The sequence below is a fragment of the Salminus brasiliensis genome, chromosome 5 (genome assembly GCF_030463535.1).
Source record: "Salminus brasiliensis chromosome 5, fSalBra1.hap2, whole genome shotgun sequence".
In the NCBI taxonomy this organism is placed as follows: Eukaryota; Metazoa; Chordata; class Actinopteri; order Characiformes; family Bryconidae; genus Salminus; species Salminus brasiliensis.
Window position 1 is genome coordinate 30,678,649 of NC_132882.1, and position 9,164 is coordinate 30,687,812.

Here is a 9,164-nt window from a genome sequence, read left to right on the forward strand (position 1 = left end):
CTGTCTCATTTCAGTTCGGCCTACGCAGTCTACGAAGATTTATCTCTGAATTTGGAGACACTGATAGTCAGAAGCTTACCCGTCACAATATGGTAAACTGTGAAACAATGATAGTGTGTGATGCGTAGTATTGCAACCTATAGGTCAGTGGCTGCGTTTACACGCACACCAGCAATATGGTCGCTGTCAGATTTCAAGATGTCAAAGATGTCGAGTTTGTGTGGAAACAACCGGATAAAGAAGAGTCCCCCGGGACACAGTGAAGACAGAACGCCTAGTTCAACACTAAAACTGTGAATTGGCGGTAAACGATCAGCCATATAAAATTATTAATCAATAAAGAGACTCTACGTTAATAAGACAACTGTGGTGAGAAGTGTGAATTTCCATCACATGTGGTGCTGGTTTATTGGCAAGTTGCTTAGCAACTGTAAAGATGCACATGGCTTATCGAGAAATAAATCTGATTATTGAGTGACTCATGAAGACCCATGTAGAGTTTTCTCATTATCAGATTATTGAAGTGATTGTAAACGTGTCGAACACATTATCGCCAAAATCAGATTTTCTGCAATTGTCAGATTACTATGTGTAGGTTAACACACTTGTTGAAGAATGGGCCTCTTAAACGGTTCTTTAAAAGAACCCATTAATTGATATGGAACCTTTACAGTGTGTGAAGGTTCTTCAAACCTGCACCCTTTTTGTTTAATATGTTCCCAAACATATTTGAATATTCTTTAGGGAACCAAGAGTTGTTCTTCAATGGCATTACAGAAAAAAACCCTTTGTGGCATTAAGAGCAATACGTCTACAAACAGCCGACGTCTGCTGCACTTAAACATTTGTGGTTTAAAGTGTATATTGATTCAGTATTGTGTACTATTCCTGACAGACTGAGAAGGAACATGTCAGAACCTATCTAGTACCAAGTTCTTTCACTCAAATGATCTTTGATTTAAAAGATCAGAAACCAAAAGCAGCTTCTTCCAACACTGCTGACTTCAAACAGTATCTGTAGGAACCATTAAATGCTATGAGGTATGATGTGTACATTGTAGGCGTCAGCCAAGATATCAGATATGGCATCTCAAGAAAAGGTAGAGAACAAATAAAAGCATTTAAAAGACATTAATGGACCATGAGAAATATCTTGGTCAATCATATCGTCATATCAAGGAACTATGGGGAAATTCCAGCATCTTTTTAAGGAGTCCATAGAGGATTTGCTGGCACTTTTGGATCCTTACTCTGACCCTGAATCTACAGCCTTTTAACATATGTTCTGACATTTGCATTCAAGATTTGCTGGTATTTTGTGGATTCCATACCTCCCATCTGTGCAATACTGCCAATACCACTGGCAGCAACACAACCCCAGACCAAATGAGGATTGGGAGAGCCCGTCGATCCTGGTAAGAGACAGCCGTCTCAGTAAACCACCGAGCTGAACCGGCACTCGTTCTACTCAGCCGACTCTCACCAGAAAAGGGGGAAATCCGTCCCTTTTATGTTTTAAGAAAAAAACAAGGAACTTTGCGTGGGCGAGAGTGGGGGCCAACTGCTCCCGCCAGGCACAGCCTTCCACTATCACTCGTACATTCCAGTGGTTTCGCAACTGCATCCACATGAAAAACAAGTTATATAATTTATTATATAAACATGAGTTTGCGGTATAACATAACCTGTAACTTAAAACAATTATAATAGACCTGTTTTAACATATTGCCAATACATTATGACCAGCAAGCATACCTTTAATATAAGGTGAACATGGACGCATTATATCCTTATATTCGGATATGTAGACCAATTAGCATGGTTCCGCAGTGCACCTGCACCACTTCATAACGCCTTTCATAGTACAAACACCCTTGTAGCCTATCCAAAGGGGTAGGCCTCTTCCTAGTGGTTACATCCCATAACCAAACTTTGAGTTGCTCATGCAATACAGTATGTACTAATTGAACGGAGTGTACCAAAGGGCGGCGCCTGGGCTTCAGCAGGGCTGAATTCATTCTTATTACACCAGCTAACAATATTTGGGTAGTAGAGCGTTTCTGAGCCACCTTTGGTTCTTAGAACCTTCTTAGAAGTTCTTGGACATTCCTACACTGTTAAAAGTAAATGATCCTTGAGGAGCTTTCTGTGGAGGTTTCTCTCTGGCTGTTCTGTAGTGTACTTCCAACTTTAAGGGTTTTGTGATGAGTTCGCAGTTAAGGTTTCCTTTTTATGACTCTTCCATGAAGATTATGCTTGTGCGTGTCATATGTGGGTTTGGGTTTACCTGTCTCTCATCTGATAACAGCATCTCATCTGGTCATGCAGATCTCAAACCTTTGTCATGGATAGCCTTTCAGATGAGGACATTGTTTAAAAAGAAGACTCGAGACCACTGTCCTTCAGGTGTAACAATGAAACATTTTATTCCAATCAAAAGTACAGTGTGGAGAGAGTCCGCCAATTCTGGGTGCCTCTTCTCTCTCTCTCTCTCTCTCTCTCTCTCTCTCTCTCTCTATACCTTATGCTTTATACTCTACTATACGTCATATGTTGTTGGGCTGTTCTCATATGCAGGATGTCTGCATTTCATCCATAAGGAATATTCATTAGCTCCCACCATTACTTACATGGCCTACGTGAAGACACAGCTAGATCTCTTAACATCTCAGTTACGTACACCCAAAAGCATGTCCAATCTACACAACATCTTATGGTCATTCAGTTCATGTACAGTTTCTCACAGTAGGTCTGGGCACGGATCTCACTCTCCTTTCCAAGTCTATCCCATGGGGGATAACATATTATTCCTCAACTCCATACCATTCCTTCAGGCCTATGAACAGTTGCATTAGCCAATGAATATACCACACCTTCTAGGTTCCCCTGAACTGTCATTTCTTAATAGCATTCTGCACTGTAGAAGGCGATCTTTTGCCTCTCCCTGCCTTGTGGGCATTGACCACTTTCGTTTCGTTTTTAGATCTTTTTTTACATGGTTGCTTGGAGAACATGCCTTAGGCCTGATATGCTATATATATGTTTAATGCTTGGTTAGCTGCAAGCTGTGTTTAGAACGTCTCAGGTTGAATTTCTCACAAGTGCCCAAACATTTGCATATATATATATATATATGAGCTAGTTAGTCACTATGCTGATTTCATAGCAGCATTACAATGTCAGTGTATAAAGATTTTATCGCACGCACTGACAGAAGCATTATTTAGACAAAGCGCTGAAACCACTTGAGATACAGGGGCAATGGAGCTGAGCTAAGACGTCTAAATTCGGGTCTAATTTATTAGAAACGTAGCTCGAAAGAACCTTGCTTAGTATGCAGTTTAGTGCACGCAAGTGTTTTCCTGAATACTGTGCTTTATTATAGTCCTCCAGCGCAGTGAGTCCCATCAGTGGTACCTAATCAATAATAGACTCCCAGGCATTTTTATGCACATTATACTCACATGGACAAAATTGTTGGTACCCCTCAGTTAATAAAAGAAAAACCCACAATGGTCACAGAAATAGTTTGAATCTGACAAAAGTAATAATAAATAAAAATGCTATGAAAATTAACCAATGAGTCTAACCAAAGTCAGACATTGCTTTTCAACAAAACTATTTAAAAAAATAAACTCATGAAACAGGCCTGGACAGGAATGATTGTACCCTTAACTTAATATTTTGTTGCACAAACCTTTGAGGCAATCACTGCAATTAAACAATTCCTGTAATTGTCAATGAGACTTCTGCACCTCTCAGCAGGTATTTTGGCCCACTCCTCATGAGCAAACTGCTCCAGTTGTCTCAGATTAGAAGAGTGTCTTTTCCAGACAGCATGTTTCAGCTCCTTCCAAAGATGCTCAATAGGATTTAGGTTAGGGTACAATGAGATTTCATTGTACCCTGCACAGATTCAAGACACCCTGTGCCAGATGCAGCAAAGCAGCCCCAGAACATAACAGAGAATCCTCCATGTTTCACAGTAGGGACAGTGTTCTTTTCTTGATATACTTAATTTTTCCGTCTGTGAACATAGAACTGATGTGCCTTGGCAAAAAGTTCCATTTGTCCATAGGACATTCTCCCAGACGCTTTGGGGCTTGTCAACATGTAGTTTGGCAAATTTCACTCTGGCTTTTTTATGATTTGTTTTTAACAATGGTGTCCTCCTTGGTCATCTCCCATGAAGTCCACTTTGGCTCAAACAACGACGGATGGTGCGATCTGACACTGATGTTCCTTGAGCTTGAAGTTCACCTTTAATCTCTTTAGAAGGTTTTCTTTTAGTTACAATTCGTATTATCCGTTTCTTTGATTTGTCATCAATTTTCCTCCTGTGGCCAAGTCCAGGGAGGTTGGCTACAGTCCCATGGATCTAAAATGTCTGATTAATATGTGCAATTGTAGTCACAGGAACATCAGGCTGCTTGGAGATGGTCTTATAACCTTTACCTTTAACATGCTTGTCTATAATTTTCTTTCTAATCTCCTGAGACAATTCTTTCCTTCTCTTCCTCTGGTCCATGTTGAGTGTGGTACACACCATGTCACCAAACAGCACAGTGACTACCTGTAGCCCTATATATAGGCCCACTGACTGATTACAAGATTGTAGACACCTGTGATGCTAATTAGTGGACACACCTTTATGTCCCTTTGGTCACATTATTGTGGTATATTTATTGGCTTTGCAGATGTTCATAGGCCTGAAGGAATGGTATGGAGTTATATATAATAATAATATTATAATATTATTAATAATAATATAGTGAGGCCCATGTGGTAGACTTGGAAAAGGAGCTAATTTGATACAGGAACTGAACGAACATAAGATGTTGTTTAGATTGGACATACTTTCAGGTGTACGTGACAGAGATGTTAAGGGGTCCAGCTGTGTCTGCAGCACATAGACCTCGTAAGTTATGGTGGGGGCTAATGTATATTCCTATGGAATATGGATGAAATGCAGACGTCCTGCATATGGGAACAGTACAACAACATATGACGTGTAGTAGGGTATAAAACATAAGGTGTTCCTTTGTCTGGGAGAGAGAGAAGAGGGGCATGAATTGGCGGCCTCTCTCCACACTGTACTTTTGATTGAAATAAAATGTTTCATTGGTACAACTGAAAGATGGTGGTCACGAGTCTCCATTCCAAGAGAAGTCCTCCAAAGAACACCACATTATTTTCAGGGGTACCATCATTTTTGTCCAGGCCTGTTTAATGAGTTTACTTTTTTAAATAATTCTGTTGAAGCATGGTTCATTTGTTCATTTTCATAGAATTTTTATTTATTATTATTTTTGTCAGATTCAAGTTATTTCTCTGACCATTGTGGGTTTTTCTTTCATTAACCAAGGGGTACCAACACTTTTGTCCATGTGTGTGGATGATACTTACATGACCTAAAATCATCATGCATTCCCAGGTTTGTCTGAGACTCTTCAGACTGATGAGTTACAGTGATTCGCTTTCAGCACAGACACTGTAGACATCATTCCCTAGCCTTTTCACTCTGCTTGCCAGCAAAAGTTCTTCTTAGGTGTTGCAGAGGCCAGCAGGGTGTACTGCAGTGCTGTGGTGCAGTCGCAGGAACACAGTGCTGCGGAACCGTGCTATTATTGTTTGCCACACAGTAAGACTGAGGTAAGTGCCCATTACAGTACAATGTGAAGAGGTTCTGGCTTCCTCGAGAATGTGATAACGTGCAATATAGGCCAGAGTAACTTAAGATAAGAGCAGTGATGGACAGACTACATACATGTTGTATTTGAATGCAAGTATTACTAGAGCAAAAGCACAGCTTTTCTATTTACACTGATCAGTCATAACATTAAAACCACTTGTCTAATATGGTATAGGTCCATAAATATTACACTTGTGCAAGCAACACTGCACAGTGGAATGGTGCACCACTCTCCTGACTCAGCTAAACTTTAATGCAGGTTCTTGTGATATGCGTTCGATGTGGGTATTGGTTTATCTGGTTTACCTTATTTTGTCCTTCTTGTTGGTCACCTTCATGCTGCCAATACTGCTCCACACGAACGCCACAAGTAAGTCAATGTTAGCTTTTTCAGCAACTTGTGCTACAGTAGCTCTTCTGTGGGATAATACCAGACAGACTAGCCTTCACTCCTTCACTCACCATGCACATCAATAAGCTTTATCTGCAAAAAAAAGGTCAAATGACTTATTGAATTATTACAATTGAAATGAATTATTTTACAGATTTTTCTTGAATTATTACAACCAAACTAAAGTACTGTCAACCATTAAGAGAATATTTCTGTGGTAACATGGAAGCACATCACAGCAAATAGCATCACAGGAAGATGATAACTTGTTCTTACAGCCTGCGCCACTGAGTGCAGGCAGACAGTCATTCACACACATACATACAAGGACACCTAAGAGAAGGACGCCCCGGGGAAACGACAACATGTTAATGGTGAGTGTCAGTGACTGGACAGGCCCTGTATCAGAAGCTAATGGAAAAGATGTGCATGTTTGCTGTTTTATTTATAAGGTGTTTGGAAAAAAAGAAATAAAAAAAAAATAATAATAATAATAATAATAATTTATATTTCATTTTATTATTTTATTATTATTATTTTATTATTTTTTATTAGATGTACCTCTGACCTAGGTCACTGTACCTAAAAGAATAAAATCGAAGCAAATAAACATAAATAAAACAATAAAAATAAGGAAGAAAAGAAATCTTAAAAAAGGGAAGAAAGAAATCTTAACATAAAAATAACATAAAATGAAGTATGGAGACTATAGACTGGTTTCTGTCCAAAACAGTTAAGGTTTGAGGCGTGATTTGAAAATATCCAAGGAGTCAATGTAACGGATGTACCCATGGAAGGGAGTAAATAAAAATAACGGTGTTTCTCTGCAGAAACTTTAATTTTACGGCTTTTGTTTGAGAACCATTGCTGCCAGTCATTTGAACTTTTTCTGCATGAATATAAAACTAATGACAATTACTATTGAAATTTCTAAAATAATAAAGGAAGTTCAATTGCTAGTATGTACAATAAACCTTTATATTATTATATGCATGTTCAATAATAGACAAATTAAGAAATAAATAATAAATAAGTATTTTTTCAGTAACAAAAAAAAAAAGAAATATCGAAATAAATACATTTGTAATTGCTGGCATAAATAACAGTTGGGTTGTTAATTTACAAAGAATGTCTGTAATTTTACATGGTTTGTATTCAATTAAACATCAAATTATTAAATAAAAATTATTTAAAACTAGCGGGAACCCCGCCACAAGACCTGCCGTTTTATAGAGATGCTCTGACCCAGTTGTCTAGTCATTACAGTCTGGCTCAGTCAAAGTCTCTCAGATCATTATGCTCGCCCCTTTTTCTTGCGTTCAACACATCACCTTCAACAGTGGACTGTTCACTTGCTGTCTAATGTGTCCCACCCTTGGACATATATATATATATCCATTATAGATCCAGTATATATCCAGTTTGAGCACTGAATAGTTTTCAGATCATTAGGAACTTGGTCCTTCTACAAATCATTGTCTTACTCTGGTATCATGCATAGACTGTGGACACGCATGTGTAGATTGTGGAAAATGACATCTACTCGGTGAAAGTCCAAAATTAGAATTTGACCTTTGACACTTCTGCAAGTCCATCCCTTTTATTCTCTAGCGTCTGTTCCCCGCACTCTAGCACTCAACCTAACTCCTCCTACAACCTCTGTGCATCTTCATAGGACTTTTCTTTGCAGTTCAGGCAGGATGACACAGCTGTGACCTCACTCTGCCCTCGTTGCGACTGATCACCTGAATCTTTTTCTTTCCTTTTTCACAATTTCTGGTTACGTTAAAATTTGATCAGGACTGCAGATCAAATCAGACAGCATTTTGTCAGACAGGGTTTAGGTAAAAAAAATTTGGACCCCGTTTGGACCGCCGATCTCAGACTATTTTCAGGTTTGAATCAACATTTCAGGCCCTCTTAAAGTGAAAGAGCTAGTGCAGGACCAGGCTGAAGTGTCTACCAGCACAAGTGTTACTATGCTGGGATGCTGTAGAACTAGTGTCCTGGCTCTTGAACTCTTTCCTGTCAAGGATAATGTCTATTGCCACAAACTTCCGATGTGCTCCCACACAACAGCTCCAATCTGAGCTCAGAAACAGCACAAGAGAAATGAAGTGCTGCTTATGACCTGTGTCCATTAACGACAGTAAACTTTCCCTCACAGATTTAAAACAGACAGTAAAGCCTAGATAACATGTCCAGGAACAAAATGATCACCCTCTATCCACACCATCCTGACACTGAGACAAAACACTAGATCTGAAGACGCCTTTCGGTGTAGGCAGAACATCTGCTTTTAACCCCTTAAGACTGTGAATTGGTTTTTACATATTGTATCACAGTACTGGACCACCGGTCAGAAAAGTACTAAAGTGGTCAGAATGAACATGGCTTGTTCTATGAGAAGCCTCTTCACCCTCTCCTTTTTCTTTTTCCGGGTTGGGGTATGAAACACCGTACAGCCACTGCAGAGCACTACATTGGATGTCAACCTTGCTCAAGGGAATCTGTGAATGTTGGGTGAACACTGGGTGAGGTGCTCTGTTTCTTCACTCCCCCGAACCCTGATTCTTGTTGGCCCAGGGGATTGAGCTGGCCTCCTGGTTCCAAGCCTGCTTCTCTGACAATTGGTCCATGGCTGCCCCCGCATGATGGCCTCCGCTGACCATAAATCACAGTGGTTTGTGTTATTTAAATTATAGAAATGTCTAAATTCAGTGAGGTACTGGGGAGTACAACACCGGTAACAGGCACTGCCTTTTACTGTACCTCTGCAAGAACAATTAGGTCTAGTGTTCAGCTTTGCTCCTATGAATCCCATGATGTCTAAAGTGCATCACAGAGCTGTGCTGCCGCCATGTGGACAGGAAGGTGAACTGCGCCCCATTCTCTGTGCACATGAAGCATGCAGTATGAATTGCATGAAGACACATGAGGGGATACGTGGGTACTAATGGGTAGTGATTTATTAAGAATGGATTAAAATGATATGTTAAGCTGTTTATTTTGGACAGAAAGTGTTTATTCACTGTGAACATCACAAAAAAAGCAAATAAATAAACAATGAATTGTGATTTT